The 15242-nt window shown below is 38.4% G+C and overlaps 1 pseudogene; it reads left to right on the top strand.

Moving 5' to 3' along the window:
* Positions 1 to 3369: 3369 nt before the first annotated feature.
* Positions 3370 to 4067, top strand: LOC102272261 (eukaryotic translation initiation factor 4E type 1B-like; annotated as a pseudogene).
* The last annotated feature ends 11175 nt before the right edge of the window (positions 4068 to 15242 follow it).

Genomic DNA, 15242 nt, shown 5'->3' on the forward strand with positions numbered 1-15242 from the left:
GGAAGTGTTCTAATTTCATTCTTTTACATGTAGCTGTCCAGTTTTCTCAGCATCATTTATTGAAATGGCTGTCTTTGCCTCATTGTATATTCTTGCCTCCTTTGTCAAAAATAAGGTACCCATCAATGCATGAGTTAGTTTCTGGACTTTCTATCTTATTCCATTGGTCTGTATTTCTGTTTCTGTGCCAGTACCATCCTGTCTTGATGACTGTAGCTTTATAGTATAATCTGAAGTCATGAAGATTGATTCCTCCAGCTCCATTCTTCTTTCTCAATACTTCTTTGGCTATTCAGGGTCTTTTGTGTTTCCATATGAATTGTGAAATTTTTTGTTCTAGTTCTGTGAAAAAAAGCCATTGGTAATTTGATAGGGATTGCATTGAATCTGTAGATTGAATTTGGTAGTATAGTCATTTTCACAATATTGATTCTTCTACCCAGGTACATAAAATATTTCCTCATCTGTTTATGTTGTCTTTGATTTCTTTCATCAGTGTCTTATAATTTTCTGTGTACAGTTCTTTTGTCCTCTCAGGTAAGTTTATTCTTAGATATATAATTTTTTGTTACAATGGTGAATAGGATTAATTCCTTAATTTCCCTTTCTGATGTTTCATTGGTAGTATACAGAAATGCAAGTGATTTCTGTGTATTGACTTTGTATCCTGCAATTTTGCTAAATTCACTGATTAGTTCTAGTAATTTCTGATACTATCTTTAGGGTTTTCTATTACAGTATCATGTCATCTGCAAACAGTGAGAACTTTACTTCTCCTTTTCTGATATGGATTCCTTTATTTCTTTTTCTTCTCTGTGAAAGTGGACACCTTTGTCTTATTCCTGATCTTAGAGGGAATGCTTTCAGTTTTTCACCACTGAGAATAGTGTTTGCTGTAGGCTTATCATGTATAGCCTTTATTGTGTTGAGGCAGGTTCCTTCTATGCCCATTTTTTGAAGAGTTTTAATCAATAATGGGGGCTGAATTTTGTCAAAGGTTTTTTCTGCATCTGTTGAGATTGTCATATGGTTTTTATTTTTCAATTTGTTAATATGGTGTATGACATTTATTTATTTGCATATATTGAAGAATTCTTGCATCCCAGGAAGAAACCCAACTTGATCATGGTGTATGAGCTTTTTGGTGTGTTGTTGAATTCTGTTTGCTAAAATTATGTTGAGGATTTTTGCATCAATGTTCATCAGTGATATTGGCCTATAGTTTTCTTTTTTTGTGTTGTCTTTGTCTGGTTTTGGTATCAGGGTGATGGTGGCCTCGTAGAATGAATTTGGAAGGATTCCTTCCTCTGCAATTTTTTGAAATAGTTTTAGAAGTATAGGCTTAAGCCATCTGGTCCTGAGCTTTTGTTTTTTGGGAGATTTTAGATCACATCTTCAATTTCAGTGCTTGTAATTGAGTTGTTCATAATTTCTATTTCTTCCTGTTTCAGTCTTGGAAGACTGAACTTTTCTAAGAATCTGTCCGTTTCTTCCAGGTTATCCATTTTATTGCCATATAATTGTTCATAATAGTCTCTTATAATCCTTTGTATTTCTGCATTGTCTCTTGTAACCTCTTCTTTTTCCTTTCTAGTTTTCTTGATTTGATTCTTCTCTCCTTTGTTTTGATGAATCTCGCTAAAGGTTTGTCAATTTTGTTTATCTTCTCAAAGAACCAGCTTTTAGTTTATTAATCTTTACTATTATTTCTTTCATTTCTTTTTCATTTATTTCTGCTCAGATCTTTATGATTTCTTTCCTTCTACTAATTTTGGGTTTTTCCTGTTCTCCTTTTTCCAATTGTTTTAGGTGTAAATTAGGTTGTCCATTCAATGTTTTTCTTGTTTCTTGAGGTAGGATTGTATTGCTATAAACTTCCCTCTTAGAACTGCTTATGCTGTATCCCACAGGTTTTGAGTTGTCATGTTTTCATTGTCATTTTGTTTCTAGAAATATTTTTATTTCCCTTTTGATTTCATCAGTAACCTGTTGGTTATTTAGAAATGTATTGATTAATCTCCATGTGCTTGTGTTTTTTACAGGTTTTTTTGTAATTGATATCTAGTCTCATAGCATTGTGGTTGGAGAAGATGCTAAATACAAGTTAAGTTTTCTTAAATTTACTGAGGTTTGATTTGTGACCCAAGATGTGGTCTATCCTGGAGAATGTTCCAGGTGCACTTGAGAAGAAGGTGTATTCTTCTGCATTTGGATGGAATGTTCTGAAGATATCAATGAGATCCATCTCATCTAATGTATCATGTAAGACTTGTGTTTCCTTATTAATTTTCTATTTTGATGACCTGTCCTTTGTTGTGAGTGGGGTATTAAAATCACCTACTATTATTGTGTTGCTGTCAGCCTCTCCTTTTATGTCTGTTAGTGTTTGTCTTATATATTGAGGTGCTCCTATGTTGGGTGCATAAATAATGTCTATTTTGTCTGATATGAGGATTGCTACTCCAGCTTTCTTTTGCTTCCTGTTTGCATGGAATATATTTTTTCATCCTCTCACTTTCAGTCTATATGTGTCTTTAGGTCTGAAGTGGGTTTTTTGTAGACAGCATATATATGGATCTTGTTTTTGTATCCATTCAGCCAGTCTAGTCTTTTTTTGGTGCATTTAATCCATTTACATTTAAAGTAATTATTGATATATATGTTCCTATTGTGACTTTTGTTTAATTGTTTGGGGCTGATTTTGTAGATCTTTTGCTTCTCTTGCATTTCTTGACTATGTAAATCCCTTTAACATTTGTTATAAAGCTGGTTTGGTGGTACTGAATTCTCTTAACTTTTGCTTGTCTGAAATACTTTTTATATCTCCATCAATTTTGAGTGAGCTACTTGCTAGGTACAGTAATCTTTGTTGTAGATTTTTCCCTTTGAGTACTTTAAACATTGTGACATTCTCTTCTGGCCTGCAGAGTTTCTGCTGAAAGATCAGCTGTTAAATGTATGGGGTTTCCCTTGTATGTTACTTGTTGCTTTTCCCTTGATGTTTTTAATCTTTCTTTGTGTTTAGTCTTTGTTAGTTTGATTAGTATGTTTCTTGGTGTGTTTCTCCTTGGGTTTATTCTATATGGGACTCTGTGTCTCTTGGACTTGGACTATTTCCTTTTCCATGTTGGGGAAATTTTCAACTACAATCTCTTCAAAAATTTCCTTATAACCTTTCTTTTTCTCTTCTTCTTCTGGGACCCCTATAATTCGAATGTTTGTGCATTTGATATTGTCCCAGAGGTCTCTGAGACTATCCTCAGTTCTTTTCATTCTTTTTACCTACTTCTGCTCTTCAGAAGTCATTTCCACCATTTTGCCTTCTAGCTTACAAGGAGGGCTGGGTGCCCATGGAGCCCAGGCTACAGCATGGCTGCCGCCCACCCTGCTGAAGAGGCTGAGGATGGGATCCAAAAGTGGAAGAAAGAGGATGAGAAAGAGGAGGAAGAGGCAGCCACAGGGCCGTGCATGGGAGAGGAGGCTCTGAGGAAGGCCCCGGAGGAGGGAAAGCTGGACTTACACCCACTGCTCAATAGGTGGGCTCTGTGGTTCTTCAAGAATGACCGCAGCTGAACATCTTGGCAGAACAACCTGCATCGAGTCACCAAGTTCAACACCATGGAGGACTTCTGGGTGATATATAATAATATCCAGCTGGCCAGTAAGCTCTCTTCTGGCTGTGACTACACCCTGTTCAAGGATGGCATTAAGCCCATGTGGGAAAACAGCAGGAATAAGCGGGGTGGCCGCTGGCTGGTCAGCCTCACCAAGCAGCAGCGTCACATTGAGCTGGACCACCTGTGGCTGGAGACACTGCTGTGTCTCATCGGGGAGAGCTTTAGGGAGCACAGCCAGGAAGTGTGTGGAGCCATCATCAACATCTGAGCCAAGGGGGACAAGATTGCTGTGTGGACACGGGAGGCAGAGAACCAGGAGGCGTGCTACACATTGGGCATGTCTACAAAGAGCGCCTGGGCCTCTCCACAAAGACCATCATTGGGTACCAGGCCCACACAGCCACAGCCACCAAGAGCAACTCCTTAGCCAAGAACAAATTTGTGGTGTGAGAGGACCCTGAGCCTCCCATTGCTGTGTGTATCCTTGTTCTTCTGCTTCAGATATTCTACTATTGATTCCTTAGAGAGTATTTTTTATTTCAGTAATTGTGTTGCTTGTCTCTGTATGTTTATTCTTTAATTCTTCTAGGTCTTTGTTAATTGATCCTTGCATTTTCTCCATTTTGTTTTCAAGGTTTTTGATCATCCTTATTATCATTATTCTGAATACTTTTTCAGGTAGTTTGCCTAATTCCACTTCATTTATTTAGACTTCTGTTTTTCTAGTTTGTTCCTTCATTTGTGTAGTATTTCTCTGCCTTTTCATTATTATTTTTTTTAAACTTACTGCTTCTGAGGTCTTCTTTTCCCAGGCTTCAAGGCTGAATTCTTTCTTCCTTTTGGTTTCTGCCCTCCTAAGCCCAGTCAAGTGGCTTGTGTAAGCTTCATATAGGGCGAGATTTGTGCTGAGTTTATTTTTGTTTGTTTGTTTGTTTTTCTTTTGATGGACAAGGCTAAGGGAAGTGGTAATCCTGTCTGCTGATGATTTGGTTTATATTTTTGTTTTGTTTGTTGTTTAGATGAGGCATCCTGCACGGGAGCTACTGGTGGTTGGGTGATGCGGGTTTTGTATTCAAATGGTTTCCTTATTGTGAGTTCTCAGTGTTTGATATTCCCTAGGGTTAGTTCTCTGGTAGTCTAGGGTCTTGGAGTCAGTGCTTCCACTCCAAAGGCTCAGTGCTTGATCCATGGTCAGGAAGGAAGATTCCACAAATGGTTTATTATGGCATTAACCCCAGACAAATGGCTGTTACAAAATCAGGCAAATAATAATGAAAATAATGGAATATACACATATACATATATACCCATAAGCAAAATATAAACAGTCCAACAAAAATAAAGTACAATAATTGACCCGTTAAACAAAGGAAACCAAATATTGTATCTACCAGTTAAGAACAAAACTAACTAAAGCACAATCTGAAAAACAAAACTAAAGCAAGGTGCCAAGTGGGGAAAAAAGCAATGAAAAACTAACAAGTTTGGTGAGAAGAAAGAAAGAATAGATATGCAAAGTTAAATAGAGATAGATAAAGAAGATTTATATACATTAAAGATTAACTGCAAGGGGAACAGAACAGTAAAGAAAGCAAAGAGATAAATGTATAAAAATAATAATATATCTTTAAAAAATTAAAATAAAAAAAAAAAATTAAAATAAAAAAACAAACAAAAAAGAAAACTCCACAGAACTACAAAAGCCCAATGTAGAGGTCGAGGTTTATAATAACAAAAAGTGTGAAAACTCAAAAGCTTAATTAGATTTCATAGTGTCAATAAAATCATCAACTACAGTGGTGTAGGGGGGGATGGGCAAAAAAACCAAAAGAATCTACAGAACTAGTCAAAATATAAGAATAATAAATGTTTTTATTGAGTCACTGCTCTCAGAGTCCTTTCCCTCACTGGGAGTCACAGTCCACCTCACCTCCCTAGAATGCCCTCCAACACTATCCTGGTCTCTGGACCTCCTGTGGGGGCAGCTCAGATTCTGCTGCTGCTGCTGCTGCTTAGTCATTTCAGTCATCTTCAACTCTGTGAGATACCATAGACGGCAGCCCAGCAGGCTCCTCTGTCCACAGGATTCTCTAGGCAAGAATACTGGAGTGGGTTGCCATTTCCTTCTCTGGCTCAGATTCTACTCTGGTGCTATTTCTGTGTGTTCTTGCCTCCAATGTCCACAGCTATCAGAACTATTGTGCTTTCTTTTGTGGGAACTCTCAATGTCATTTTATATATTCCGTAGACACAGAGTCGGCTTAGTTGATCATGTGGATTTAATCTGCAGCTTGTACAGCTCGTGGGAAGGTTTTGGGTCTTCTTTAGCCAAACTGCTCCTGGTTTTCAATTGTGGTTTTATTTCCACCTCTGCATGTGGGTCGTCCACTGAGGTTTGCTCCTGAGGCTGCCCTGGAGGACTTGGGTCTGCCCCAGTGAGTGCCAGGTGTGGAGGTGGTGCAGCTACTTGGGTCGCAGGGGTTCTGGCAGCACCAGGTACTCAGGGGAGTTGGTGGCTAGGGCAGGAGGAAATATAGTGCTCTAGAAGGGTATGGCAACCAATATTGGCCGATACACTCCAGTATTCTTGCCTGGAGAACCCGCCTGACAGAGATCCCTGGCAGGCCACAGTTCACAAGGTCATAAAGAGTTGGACACAACTCAAGTGACCCTGCATGCATAGATACAAGGTTTTTTTTTTTGTTTTTTTTTTTTTTTTTTTTTTTGCCTGTGGCAACTCTACCCCAGTGAGGGTTGAGCATGAAGATGGTGCAGCTGCTTGGTTTGCAGGGACCCTGGTGGCGCCAAGGGTGCAAGGACACAGACTGCCTACACCGTAGGAGATATGTCCCTATCAGGCTCTTTTTTCAAGCCTCTTGTAGTCGAGGATCAGAAGGTCTCTTTGGCCAGTCTTTCTCCATAGCTCTGCCACTTCAGGCAGTTAGAAGGCTCCCTTCCCTGGGTTCCGTCTCTGTTCTTTGGCACATCAAGCTCATTAGAGGGGCCCTCAGGCTGGGGTCCTACTCTGTAGTTCAGTGCATCAAGTCACTTAAAGAAACACCCTGGGTCGGGTCCTACTCAGTAGTTCAGTGTGTCAGGTGTTTGATGGGCCAGACTCTCTATTGTCCAGCTGTTGATCCTGGCCTGTGGAGAGAGAGAGGTTATGGTGATGGTTCCACCCCTTATGTATGACTCAGCCATATCGCCTTGCTTCCACGGCTGCCTGGCTTTCCTCCACAGGCATTTCCTACCCATCTCCTCCCTCACATCCCCTTGATCCATCTTTCAGCAGTCAATAGCAGCCCTTGCACTGGGATTGCTCCACAATCCCTAAACTCCAGCCCCCAGCCACTGCATCTTCTAGGGATCTGAATCCCTGTCCAGGATATGTATGGCTGAGGCAAGGACTGTCTGAGTCTCATTCCATTTAGGCTTACTCAGATCAGATGTTTCATTCTCAGCCTTAAATTTTTCTCCTCTGACTCAGACAATTGCCCCAGTGTGGGGATTGGACCCCTGCTTCAGTTCTCACAGCTGCCAAGGACAGGTCCAGTACTACTAAACTCCTATTTTTTCCCCTAGTTCCTTCATCCTACTGAGTTTTGCGTGGTTCTATATATTATTTTCCACTGGTCAGGTACTCCTGTCTGCTCTCAGCTGGTGTTCTGCATGCACTTCTGTGTCTGAAGGTGTATTCCTGATGTATCCATGAAGAGAGATGTCCTCCACATCCACCTACCCCTCCACCATCTTGTTCTCTCCTGGATGACTCTTTTAAAATATGTACAGATCTGTATTTTTCCCTTTTCTGACTATGAACTTCTTGCAAGTTGGAATGATATATTTTACTTTGAAAGTATTTTTGGTTGGTTTACTTTTCTATATTCTTCATGCATAATAGAACATGAATGTATCTGATAATATTACAAGTGAAAATTAGAAAGCAGAGGGATCATTTGGAATAATTATAGCTTGGTAGAGAATATGAGCTAAAGGAGGATTAAGTAAATTGATTAAGGTCATGGAGAAGTTTGAAAATAACAAAGAATAATAGAAAAAATTAGAGGACTGGAATATATGTTCTACTACTTTGTCAACTGGTAAACTTTGCTTTTCATGTTTGGCCAACACTTTAACCAAAAGAGGAGGGATATTGTTCTTCTCTGAATTTTAAAACCCTTGAGGGTGACCTCAACAAACTGACAGAATTTTAACATATTATGTATTTAAAGAATAATTTATATGTCCATTTTCCTACCTCATAATTGTCATGTGAAAAGTTTCTTCCTCTTCATACTTCTCTTCCCACTTGCTAGCCAAGTCTTCTTGACATGCACTCTTATTATTCATTTTAAGAACTAGTGCATGACTTGTCTTGAATTCAGTACTTGAACTCAGCCCAAATCTTCTCTGACCTTCATAAAATCAAAGCTAACAAGGGTAAACTTCTCAGGTTCAAGCCTCTGGATTCAAATGCATACTTAAGTGATTGTTGTACATTCTTTTAGTCTCTGATAGTAGTAACTATGAGAATATTCCAGCAGATTCATATTAATCTCTAATTACATTTATTTTCCCATCCAGGCTTTGAACCTAAAATTATTTTTTATATAATCCTAGCCACGCTGATATAATACATTCTTTCCATTAATAGTTTTATTCAACTGCCAATATACCATACACTATATAGCAATGAGAAGTTCACTTGATTCAGTTGGGATGGTTTTTAGGCTATGAACTTATAATGATATACAGTTTCTCCTCTGCCTCAATGTCTTATACTGCAGGGCGATCTGGATATATCAGCACATGTTAAGGATACTTAATCTGTATGCTCCACGTCTGACACACAAAATATGTCATCCAAATATAAGAAAATAAAAGTCTGTGATACAGGAAAGGAATCTTCAAGATGCCCTGGAAAGAAGAAGAGCAATAAGTATGGCAATTTCTATACATGCTCTTCAGGTACCATATATTGGCCATTTTGTAAGATGCATTGGATACAGGATACTTTTTTACAAGATCATTTCAGAGGTCTCTCAATCCTTGTTAATTGAATAGTTACAATGATAGGAATTAGATGACTCTGCTATAATCCATCAGAAGCCAGAACAAGAATTAAGCCCAATAGTTGAAATCATTTTTATTCATCAGAAGGGATTAAAGAATAACTAGCTGACTATAAGATCTCTAGGAAATCTGGACATACCTGAAATAAGTATCTGTTATGGGTTGAATTGTGCCCATCCCCCAAATCATATGTTGAGGCCCCAACCTCCAGAATCTCACGATGTGACTTTCTTTAGAGATGGGGCCTTGAACGAGGTGATTAAGTTATAATGAAACATTTGGCACAGGCCCTAATCCAGTATATATCTCTATGAAAAGAGATTAGGGCTCACCAGGGATGTGCATATAGTAGAAACGAGGACATAGTGAGAATTTGAAAATCAAATAGTGAGGCCTAAGAAGAAATCTATCCTGCTGACAACTTGATCTTGAACTTCTAGATTTCAGAATTGTTAGAAATAAATTTTTATTATTTCAAGCCCTCAGCCTGTTATGGTGGCTCTACCAAACTAATGTAATTGTAAACATGAAATTCTTTATCAACATCTGCATTAGTCATTCAAATTATTTACCACATTCCTTAAGCTATAGTACAGACAACATGTAAAATGGCATATATGTATATATTAGTTCTAATGGCTATTTTAAAATCTTGATCTCTCTGCTTGATTTTGCATTGTTGCTGCACTTATAGTGGCTTTATTAATATTTATCCACCAGTATTTATACAAGTACTTTGGCTACCTGCTGCAAAGAACTGACTCATTTGAAAAGACCTTGATGTTGTGAAAGATTGAAGGCAGGAGGAGAAGGGGACAACAGGGAATGAGATGGTTGGATGGCATCACTGACACAATGGACATGAATTTGAAACTCTGGAAGCTGGCAATGGACAGGGAGGCCTGGCCTGCTGCAGTCCATGGGTCACAAAGGGTCAGACATGACTGAGCAACTGAACTGAACTGATTGATACATAATTGTTATAAATTTATCAGTTAACCAATATTTCAATGCATGTAGTCAGTAACAAGGAATTTAGGGTGTCCTAAGGACTAGATTATTATTTGGCTGAAAGCAGAGCTCTGTCTTTTTATCAACCAACAGTTATTAGATTTTCAATATTGTTTTTCCTTTTATGGGGCCAATTATTTGGCACTTCTAGTCAATTTTCTAGATTATTTTGGCAGAGGTTTCAACAGGTGATTCTCTTTTGCTTCCATGGGGGTCAATTTTGAAATTCCTAGGAATGTTAATAATAGCCAAAGTTATTCATGAAAAAGTTATTCAAAGTTATTCATAGGAGTTTGGCATCTAGTAAATGTTGAACATATGGACATTTAAAACTTTATCTCCATTATACATGAGAAAAGCTCACTACTTCCATAATATTCCAAAGTCATAGACTACTCTAGAAGTGTATCTACTATCTATATAAATATTTGTGGTTTGTATCTGATCCTTGCTTGATCACTGCAAATAACTCCATTTCAGCAGACATCTAAATAAACAAAACAAACTTAATTGAAGTCCTCTGCACCCTGTCTGGCTTCACCTTCTTCTGTGGATTTTAACGTCATCCCTGAGCTTATGAATACCTGGATAGTTGGTGAATGGGAGGACAATACTTATTAGGATACCTAGTTGCTCCACTATCCATTCAAAGTTGATCTGGGTTGATCACTGGGCCAACCACTAAGGCCTACATCAAAAAACCAAATATGAACCACCTAACGAGGTCTATGACTCTGAATTTCCTCCTTTGGCAGATCTTTAATCCTTCCTTGGCTTGGCTATCCACTCTCTAGGTAACATAGCTGACTTTACTGCTAAAGCAATAATAGCTGCCCAACATTAAGTCATTAGATTCCTTAGCTTCAGCAATATTAAATAATCAAATTGCCCTTAACTACCTCCTAGTGGAACAAAACTTCCCTGGTAGCTCAGAGGTTAAAGCGTCTGCCTGCAATGCGGGAGACTGGGTTCGACCCCTGGGTCAGGAAGATCCCCTGGAGAAGGAAATGGCAACCAACTCCAGTATTCTTGCCTGGATAATCCCATGGATGGAGAACCCTGGTGGGCTACAGTCCACAGGGTCACAAAGAGTTGGACACAACTGAGCAACTTAACTTTCACTTTCACCTCCTAGTAGAACAAGGTGGTGTATACACTGTAGCAACTTGGATAATTTTCTTTGAGGAAGTAGAAACTCAATAGCATAAAATTAGGAAACAAACACTCTGCTTACAAATTTCACTTGATTCCTCATGGTCCTTTGATTTGTTCAGTTGGCTGACTTCAAGCCTAGGTTCATTTCTCAAGACAACTATTCAAACTAGATTTGTAATATTATTTTTAATTATGACTTATATAATTATTTTAAAATTTTATATCTCTTACCTGTCAGGTATCTGCAGAAATAATGCACCAAACAGAATGACATTAGCTCATCATTTTGAGATAATCTCCATTGTTTACAACCTTGACAAAATATAAAGTTAAGAATGGAAGATGCCTGAGAACCCCTCCTCTACATTCCTGTGACCCCAATAGTTTATGACTTCTACTTGCTCTCTCCCCCTTCATGTGGGACATGACTTCCAGAAAAGGTCCTTCCTGGCACAGAGGAACTCAAACAGACAAAAAAGATTTCAAAAAAAAAAAAAAAATGACATGATACTTGATCAGTGATGCTTTCAGAGAAAGATATTGATCAAAAAGGGAAAAGTGAAATGGATAAAGGAAACCTGATTTAAAGTGGAGTCAGCAAGCTATGAAAGAAGAGCTCTCATACATCTACCCCTTATATAAACATAAATAGTCAACAGGAAGAAAGAAGATTTCTGCATTCCTCAGTAACAACAAACTGTCTGTCACTTGTAACCATTGTTCAGAACCAAAATTTTGAACTCTAATTCTCCTCCAGTGAATTTTTTTCAGGACAATCTTCCCTAACTTCTTCCCAGAACCTAATAAAATCTAACCTTCTCTTTGTCCTCTGAGATTTGCCTGAAGTTCACCATAGTTAAACTTCATATCCTAATCTGTGATTTCTCTTCTTGCCCAATCAAACTCATGTTTGCATAATAATAATTGCCATTAATTCTGATAAAAGGCCAACATTATATAAATCTGTCAATTTATCTATAACATAGATTGTACACATGTGAATATATTTATAGCAAGTAATCTTTCCATAAAACAGATTCGGCTTCCTGCAATGATGGGCCAGGTAACTAAGATCCACCTTCCTAATTAGGGAAACTAAAAGAACTGGATGAAATCAGTTTAAAAATTAGCTTAAGAGTTTTGATGATATTGAGGAAACTTGAGGCCAAAATCTTGGGGAAGGAAAAGGCAAACAAAGTTGTTTGTATTTTAAGGGTACTGGACAATTATCCAGAAAGAGCTGTGAAGTAGAAATGCCTCATTGACATAAAAGTGAAAATGAAAGCTGAAACTTTACAAAGTGGAGAACTTCACTTATAAAATAGATAATATAATAATTTTAATTTATTTGGTAAACTAAAATGAGATATTAGGCTGTGACCACAAAGGGATAATCCTTTAGAGTAAAGAAAGATGTAAAGTAAACTGTCCATTGCTCACCTTTGTATTTATTGTGAGGGTGTAAGGCTGAGGTTGAAGGCAATCTTAAGCCTTGACTATAAATTAAAGTAAGACAAGTAACGTTTCCAGTTCCCTAACAGAAACAAAAGATTATCTTTCATGAAGGGAGAGTGAACTCTATTAATTTTTATTCCTATATTTTATACAATTCACTCCTATAATATATTTTGTTATGTGCTATTTTGCTTCAGTTGTGTCTAACTCTTTGCAACCCTAAGGACTGTAACCCACCAGCTCCTCTGTACCTGGGATTCTCCAGGCAAGAATACTGGAGTGATTTGCAATTTCCTTCTCCCGGGATCTTCCTTACCCAGGGATCGAACCCTTACATCTCCTGCATTGGCAGGAAAGTTCTTTACCCCTAAGTAAAATAAATGACTCCTATAAGCAAAGAATAATCCCTTATGATTATACAGTGGAAGTGAGAAATAGATTTAAGGGGCTAGATCTAATAGATAGAGTGCCTGATGAACTATGGATGGAGGTTCATGGTACAGGAGACAGGGATCAAGACCAGCCCCATGGAAAAGAAATTCAAAAAGCAAAATAGCTGTCTGAGGAGACCTTACAAATAGCTGTGACGAGAAGCGAAAAGCAAAGGAGGAAAGGAACGATATAAGCATCATAATGCAGAGTTCCATGAATAGCAAGGAGAGATAAGAAAGCCTTCCTCAGCGATCAATGCAAAGAAATAGAGGAAAACAACAGAATGGGAAAGACTAGAGATCTCTTCAAGAAAATTAGAGATACCAAGGGAATATTTCATGCAAAGATGGGCTCAATAAAGACAGAAATGGTAGGGACCTAACAGAAGCAGAAAATATTAAGAAGAGGTGGCAAGAATACACAGGAGAACTGTACAAAAAAGATCTTCATGACCCAGATAATCACGATGGTGTGATCACTGACCTAGAGCCAGACATCCTGGAATGTGAAGTCAAGTGGGCCTTAGAAAACATCACTACGAACAAAGCTAGTGGAGGTGGTGGCATTCCAGGTGAGCTATTTCAAGTCCTGAAAGATGATGCTGTGAAAGTGCTGCACTCAATATGCCAGCAAATTTGGACAACTCAGCAGTGGCCACAGGACTGGAAAAAGTCAGTTTTCATTCCAATCACAAAGAAAGACAATGCCAAAGAATGCTCAAACTACTGCACAATTGCAGTCATCTCACACGCTAGTAAAGTAATGCTCAAAATTCTCCAAGCCAGGCTTCAGCAGTACGTGAACCGTGAACTTCCAGATGTTCAAGCTGGTTTTACAAAAGGCAGAGGAACCAGAGATTAAATGGCCAACATCCACTGGATCATGGAAAAAGCAAGAGAGTTCCAGAAAAACATCTATCTGCTTTATTGACTATGCCACAACCTTTGACTGTGTGGATCACAATAAACTGTGGAAAATTATGAAAGAGATGGGAATACCAGGCCACCTGACCTGCCTCTTGAGAAACCTATATGCAGGTCAGGAAGCAGTAGTTAAAACTGGACATGGAACAACAGACTGATTCTAAATAGGAAAAGGAATATGTCAAGGCTGTATGTTGTCACCCTGCTTACTTAACTTATATGCAACACACATTATGAGAAACGCTGGGCTGGAAGAAGCACAAGCTGAAATCAAGATTGCTGGGAGAAATATCAATAACCTCAGATATGCAGATGACACCACCTTTATGGCAGAAAGTGAAGAGGAACTAAAGAGCCTCTTGATGAACATGAAAGAGCCGATTAAAAAATTTGGCTTAAAGCTCACCATTCAGAAAACGAAGATCATGGCATCTGGCCCCATCAATTCATGGGAAATAGATGGGGAAATAGTGGAAACAGTGACAGACTTTATTTTGGGGGGCTCCAAAATCACTGCAGATGGTGACTGCAGCCATGAAATTAAAAGACGCTTACTCCTTGGAAGGAAAGTTATGACCAACCTAGATAGCATATTGAAAAACAGAGACATTACTTTGCCAACAAAGGTCCATCTAGTCAAGGCTATGGTTTTTCCAGTGTTCATGTGTGCATGTGAGAGTTGGACTGTGAAGAAAGCTGAGCACCAAAGCATTGGTGATTTTGAACTGTGGTGTTGGAGAAGACTCTTGAGAGTCCCGTGGACTGCAAGGAGAACCAACCAGTCCATCCTGAAAAAGATCAGTCCTGGGTGTTCATTGGAAGGACTGATGCTGAGGCTGAAACTCCAATACTTTGGCCACCTCATGCGAAGAGTTGACTCATTGGAAAAGACCCTGATGCTGGGAGGGATTGGGGGCAGGAGGAGAAGGGGATGACAGAGGATGAGATGGCTGGAATGCATCACCTACTCAATGGACATGAGTTTGGGCAAACTCCAGGAGTTAGTGATGGGAGTTAGTGACAGGGAGGCCTGGCGTACTGCGATTTATGGTGTTGCAAAGAGTCTGACACAACTGAGCGACTGAACTGAATGAACTGATAAGCAAAGAAAACCAGGCTTCTTGTAGAAAGAAGACATCATAGTGAGACATATAGAATAATATAACCAATTTTGTAAATCATATCTTGAATACCTCATAGAGACTGTAAAGGAACTATTATTTCTATGGTTAAATAAATAAATGAAAATTTTGAAAAATATTTTTTCCAGGGAATATGGAATGCAGATTTCAAAAGGAACCAAATAGAAATTCTAATAATAAAATGAATTAATATCGGATCTGATGGATAGATGTCACTCCAGATTAGAAATAGCTAAGAAGAGAAGTAAGAAACTGGAAAGTAAATAAGAATCGTCCAGACTGTAGACTGAAGTAAGCAAAAGATGAAAAGTACATCAAGAGAATGAAAAGATAGGCCACAGATGGGGAGAAAACACTTGCAAAAGACACATCTGATAAAGAAATGTTATCTAACATACACAAAGAATTTTTAAAACTCAACAAAAATAAAAGAA

Source organism: Bos mutus, chromosome 9 (genome assembly GCF_027580195.1).
Source record: "Bos mutus isolate GX-2022 chromosome 9, NWIPB_WYAK_1.1, whole genome shotgun sequence".
Lineage (NCBI taxonomy): Eukaryota > Metazoa > Chordata > Mammalia > Artiodactyla > Bovidae > Bos > Bos mutus.